This window comes from Neltuma alba, unplaced genomic scaffold, assembly GCF_004799145.2.
Source record: "Neltuma alba isolate B1F8T4 unplaced genomic scaffold, ASM479914v2 tig00002827_pilon, whole genome shotgun sequence".
NCBI classification, from domain to species: Eukaryota; Viridiplantae; Streptophyta; class Magnoliopsida; order Fabales; family Fabaceae; genus Neltuma; species Neltuma alba.
Genome location: NW_021633032.1, coordinates 1 through 5,960, shown reverse-complemented (window position 1 = coordinate 5,960; position 5,960 = coordinate 1). Strand labels below are relative to the sequence as shown.

Genomic DNA, 5,960 nt, shown 5'->3' with positions numbered 1-5,960 from the left:
TCGAAACACTGTTGGGCACCTGTATAGATTTATTAAATTCAATCTAACGATAGAATAATCTCTCAGGATTTGCAGAGGCCCAATTATGATTTTACATAACTTTCATATCTCTGTTAAAGTAGGGTTTTTAATTCCGACCCCTAAAATAAAGAGTAGGGTTTTTCTATTCTTTTTTCCCCAAAGGTCTCTCTGGAGTTTAGTAGCCGCTGGATTCATCATCAGATCGGATAAAAGGCAGGGTCAATGCAACCGCTCAAAAAGTCAGTTACGGTGCCGTTTGCAGGTAGTGGAGCCGTGAACTGTAATTGGCAGTTGAAGGTGGGGTCCAGTGTTCGTTGCCTTTTAGCGTGTTCTTTGTTCGTTGCTTGAGGGGACGAGTGATGATGATTCTTTTGAGCTGTTGCCCCCCGCTTTTGGGGGAAAAAATAAAATAAAAAATAAAAAAATAATTTTTTTTAAAAATTTTAATTTGATACCATTTTGTGTTTATATTTTTGACTTGTTATAACTTGGTATTTAAATTTTAGCTATACACCTATGATTTTAACTAGTTAAAACTTTAGTTATGAAATTATATATTTCATGAAGATTTAGAAACTAAAATTTTAAATGATAAAAATTGTAAAGACTAAGTTATATTGAGACAAAATTAACAAATTAAGTTATAATAGAATGAAAACTATAAAAATTGAGTTATATTAAATTAAAATTTAGGGAATAATATATTATGTAGTAAAAAATGTTGGAATAAAAAATTAATTTTTCTAAAATAAATAAACAAACATGCACGAGGACAGAGTTGGGAAAGCGTACATCTTTTTAATAGGTGGCTCCGTGGCTGTGAGGCGGGCCTACCACTATTTCACCGTGTTTCCCCACGTTCACTGCCCTCCACTCATGATGACCATGATCATTTTCAATCTTTTTTTTCAATAAATCAATTATATATATAACACTAAATCTTCAAATCATATATAGGCCAACGTGTAATGTCCCCCCCCCCCCCCGGGGCCAAAAAACTGTTTTTTTCCCCCCAGTTCGTGACATCCTTACTTGTAAATGTTTTTGGAGACAATCAATTACAAATTATAAATTTTAATTAAAGATGATGTATAATCGAATGAGTTTTTTCTCTTTTGAGTTATTACCACCAATTAGTTTAATTTTTTATTACATATATTTTATAAATACATGCACACCTACTATGTAACAGAAATGTTTAAACTCAAAAACATTTATAATAAAAATTATATTCGAACTCTTAAGACAGATATTCATCTTCCATCTTCGATTCTGAATACTGCCTCTAATCCTAAATATAAGAATTAGTTTATAGTGCTGCAGTATAAATTAATTCTCATATTTAAAATTAAAGATAATATAATAATAAAAAAGTGTTATGCTAAATATAATACACTTCCAGTCCTAAATATAATACTTTTATACACACTAGTATAAAAGTCTTATATTTAGGACCGGATTAGTACTTGAAAAAGAATTTGTCTAGCAAAATGGTCACAATTTTTTGGTCACCATATGAAAATCATGATTTAATTTATAATCTTAGCAATGACATTTATTTCGTGAGTTTAATATTGCTGGTAATCTCATGTTGATAATACTGGTCCTTGCAATTTAAAAGAATTAGATAATCTTAAATTTAAATGAAATTTATGGTTAGAGAATTAATATTATTTCACATTTTATTTTGACCAGAGATTGTTCTTACATGATCAAATACAACAAAATAAAAAATAGTTTTTTTCTTCCATGACACAACGTGATTTAAGCTTGCATGATTAGATGACATTATATCCAATCAATAAATCCTAAATAGGCACAACAAACAAATGATGATCTACTACTATATTAGTTCGGAAATCATGTCATGTAAAGAGTGTTTCTAGTTAAATGAAGTCGTTATTATCAATTAATTTGGCGGAAAAATCCAATGATGCCTTTTATGAAACCCTAACCGTCATGCCGCCATGAATGACGCTTCTCTCTCCCCTCTTCCCATCCAACCGAAACTGCACAGAAACATTAAAAATTTAAAATACTTCAGAACTTATGGATCTGGCATCTGGGTGAGTCCCATTTGCTGATTAGCCCCGTTCCCCACTTTTCCCAGTTTTTTTCCCTGGCAAATTGGAATCGTCGAATATATGGGACCCACCATCTTTCTCCCATTTTGTTTTTCTCAACTAGGGAATATTTTGCATTTCAGGAAATTCGGATTTCCGCGTTATTGCGTTATCCGAGTTATCTCTGCTTTTGTGGCGTTCACGGCAAGGATGCAGAAGCCTTGTGCTTTACAAAAGGACTAACACAACGTGGTTTGGGGTTTCTTCCGTTTCCCATAATTCTTCTCTCGACACATTCTAGCTCTGTCGTCGTTTTTTGGGCTTTCTGGTGAGATTTGAAGCTTCTCTGGCCATCCAGATAAGTTTCTCCTTTTTGTAAAGTTTCCGGGTCCTTCATTTCTTGTCCTGGAAAACAAGAGGGATTTCTGGTTTAGTTAAGGACATCTCTCTGTTTTTCTTTGAAATTGAGCTGGGATCTGTATAACCAAGAACAGTTCTAATAGGCAGTGGTTAAATCTCTGACGTTCAACTATCATCGATTAGAGGGCAACCCTATTAATCAGTTTCAAGAGTGGAGTTGGATATTTGAAGTTATTTTCTTGAAACTGCTACCAAAGAAATTTAAAATTTTGTTCTTAAACTTCTTAGTATAAGGGTTTTGCTCTATAAAGCTGGTTTAGCTTGGCTACGATACGCTTGTATCATTTTATTGTTGAGTCGATCTAATTGTTGCTCTGGTTTATTATATCAGGTTGACAAGGTTGTTTGAAGTCATTTATTACCCTGTAGTCTTCGTGTCGAAGGTCTTCTCTATTGATTTAGATAGGTTATCTGTTGGATGCAGTTTTTTGACGTTATTTAGTGTCGTTGTCTGAAAAAAGTATCGCCAGTTTTCTTGTTCTAGTTTCCTTGGTGTTGGATTTTCGGGTTCAAAATGGGGAAGAAAAAGGAGCAAGTGGGAGATAAATCCAGTGATGATGGTGGCGGGAATCAAAGCAAAGTTGGAGATAGTAGCCCCAAAGCGTATGATAGGATACCATGGCATTCATATCCATGGCTCAGGAATTAAAGATGAGGGGAACAAGCTATTCCAAAAGAGGGACCATGAAGGAGCCATGATAAAATATGGAAAGCTCTCAAGTTGCTTCCAAAAAATCATATAGATGTTTCATATCTACGGAGTAACATGGCGGCATGCTACATGCAGATGGGACTTGGTGAGTACCCCAGGGCGATTCATGAATGTGATTTAGCCCTTGAGGTTACACCAAAATACAGTAAGGCACTGTTGAAGAGGGCTAGGTGTTATGAAGGTTTAAATAGACTGGATTTAGCTCTGAGAGATGTTAGTAGCATTTTGAAGATGGAACCCAATAATATCATGGCATTGGAGATTTCTGAAAGGGTCAAAAAAACCCTTGAGGAGAAAGGATTAAGAGTGAATGATACAGTGATTGAGTTGCCTCCTGATTATGTTGAACCTTCTTATGCTTTGCCTCCAGAAAAAGCAGTGAAAGAGAAGACACGCAAGAAGAAGAGCAACAAAGTTGAGATGAAGACCATTGATAATAAAACTGTGGAAAAACAAGATGGGGAGAAATTGGAAGGGAAGGTCGAGGACAATGTTGAGAAGGCTGGGAAGAAATCTAAAAGAAAGGCCAAGGAGAAAATTGATGAGAAGAAAGCCGATGTTAAGGAGGTTGTAGAGGAAACAATTAATGGTAGAAGAGATGGTATGCCTAAGAAAACAGCAAAACTTGTTTTTGGTGAGGACATAAGATGGGCGGAATTGCCAATTAATTGCAGCCTTTTGCAGTTAAGAGAAGTTATCTGTGACCGCTTCCCAAGCCTAGGAGCAGTTCTTGTTAAGTACAGAGACCAAGAAGGTGATTTGGTCACAATCACTTCTGACTCTGAGTTAAGATGGGCAGAAACTTCAGCAGGATCACAAGGTTCAATCCGGCTGTACATTGTTGAAGCTACTCCTGAGCAGGATCCATTCTTTGAGAAACTTCACAAAATGGAGGTGCAAAAGCCTCCTGTCAGTAGAGCTCCTGAGAATGGCTGCGTGTTGAAAGAAAAGGAAGTGATAAACTCATCTTGCATTGAGGATTGGACAATCCAGTTTGCCCAGCTGTTCAGAAACCACGTTGGATTTGAATCTGATAGATATTTGAATTTTCATGAGCTTGGGATGAAGCTCTATTCTGAGGCTATGGAGGACACAGTTACAAGTGAAGAAGCACAAGGCTTATTTGACATGGCGGGAGATAAGTTCCAAGAGATGACAGCTCTAGCGTTGTTCAACTGGGGAAATGTTCACATGTCTAGGGCAAGGAAGAAAGTTTTATTTCCCTGAAGATTCTTCTAAGAAGCATCTATATGAACAAATCAAAAGTGCATATGACTGGGCAGAGAAAGAATATAAAAATGCAGGAGAAAAATATGAAGCAGCCGTTCAAATGAAATCAGATTTTTTTGAAGGCTTTCTGGCGCTGGGGCAGCAACAATTTGAGCAAGCAAAACTTTCTTGGTATTATAATGCAATCAGCGGCAGTGCTGATTCAGCATCGTGGCCCTCTGCTCATGTTCTTCAGCTTTATAACAATGCTGAAGATAATATGGAAAAAGGAATGCAGTTATGGGAACAGTCAGAGGAGCATCGCTTGATCGAAGCCTCCAATCCAAGGATGTCAAATTACTCTTAGATGACATGGGATTGGATGGTATGCTTAAAAATATATCAGCTGATGAAATTGCTGCGCAGGCTGCAAATATGAGATCTCAGATAAATCTGCTGTGGGGTACCATGCTATATGAGCGTTCAATTGTGGAATTCAAAGTTGGGTTACCAGTATGGCATGAATCTTTGGAAGTAGCTGTTGAGAAGTTTAAACTTGCTGGAGCTTCTCCTACAGATATATCTGTGATGCTGAAGAACCACTGTTCAAATAATACTGCTGCCGATGGTACACGCTCATGTTAATAAATTTTTTTTTTTTTTTAGAAATTGCAGAATAGATGTATATATACTAACACATTTTACTTACAGGTCTAGAGTTCAAGTTGATGAAATAGTACAAGCATGGAATGAGATGTATGAAGCTAAAAGTGGCAGCGTGGAGTTCCTTCTTCATTCGCTTAGAAACCTTATTTAGGAGGCGAGTTTCAAAAATTTATCATGCCTTGGAGCTTGTGTGAGTTTCTTCTTGTGCAAGTTGATGGAGAATTACAGAGCCAGTACTTCCTTACACTTCTCCTTCGCTTGTAATGCTATTTCGTCATCTGAAGGTAATTGAGGACCACCACCCCGATAAAATGTACTGTTTATTGATTTTAGTGGTGACTTTGATTCTTCGTTTTGACACAATAATGTTTATGATTTGTCATCTCATAATGCATATCTATTAAATAAGTATTTGTTGTTTGAAAACGCTTCTTATGTTCGACCATTAATAAAAAGCTGTGGTATTTGTCATTTTCCTTGAAGGATTTTCTGTGCATATATTAATAATTCATCTACTGTGCGCGATCAATTTTCCCTTATTTATTCTTATCTTTGTTCTTATAAACTAAAGATTAATTACAAATGATCATTCTGTTGCACATGCAGTTGATAGTATAATCCATTGCATTAAGAAGTGTATTTTTTTACTTTTACGTTCTTGACCACAATGTCATATACGTGGTTGATAACGTCAATGATTGTCTATATTTACTTTTACGTTCCTGTTTTGCCATACTTCGTCTTTCTTTGTTCATGAAATAATACAATACTGTAGCTTACCTTCTTCAAACACAACCTTGGCTTACCTATTCTGCAGGTGTTCCTTTCTACTTGAAGAGTTCGAACTTAACATTGGACTTTTGGAAACA

The 5,960-nt window shown here is 36.0% G+C and overlaps 1 pseudogene; it reads left to right on the top strand.

The window, feature by feature from the left end:
* Positions 1–2,723: 2,723 nt before the first annotated feature.
* Positions 2,724–5,960, top strand: LOC114739452 (protein PHOX1-like; annotated as a pseudogene).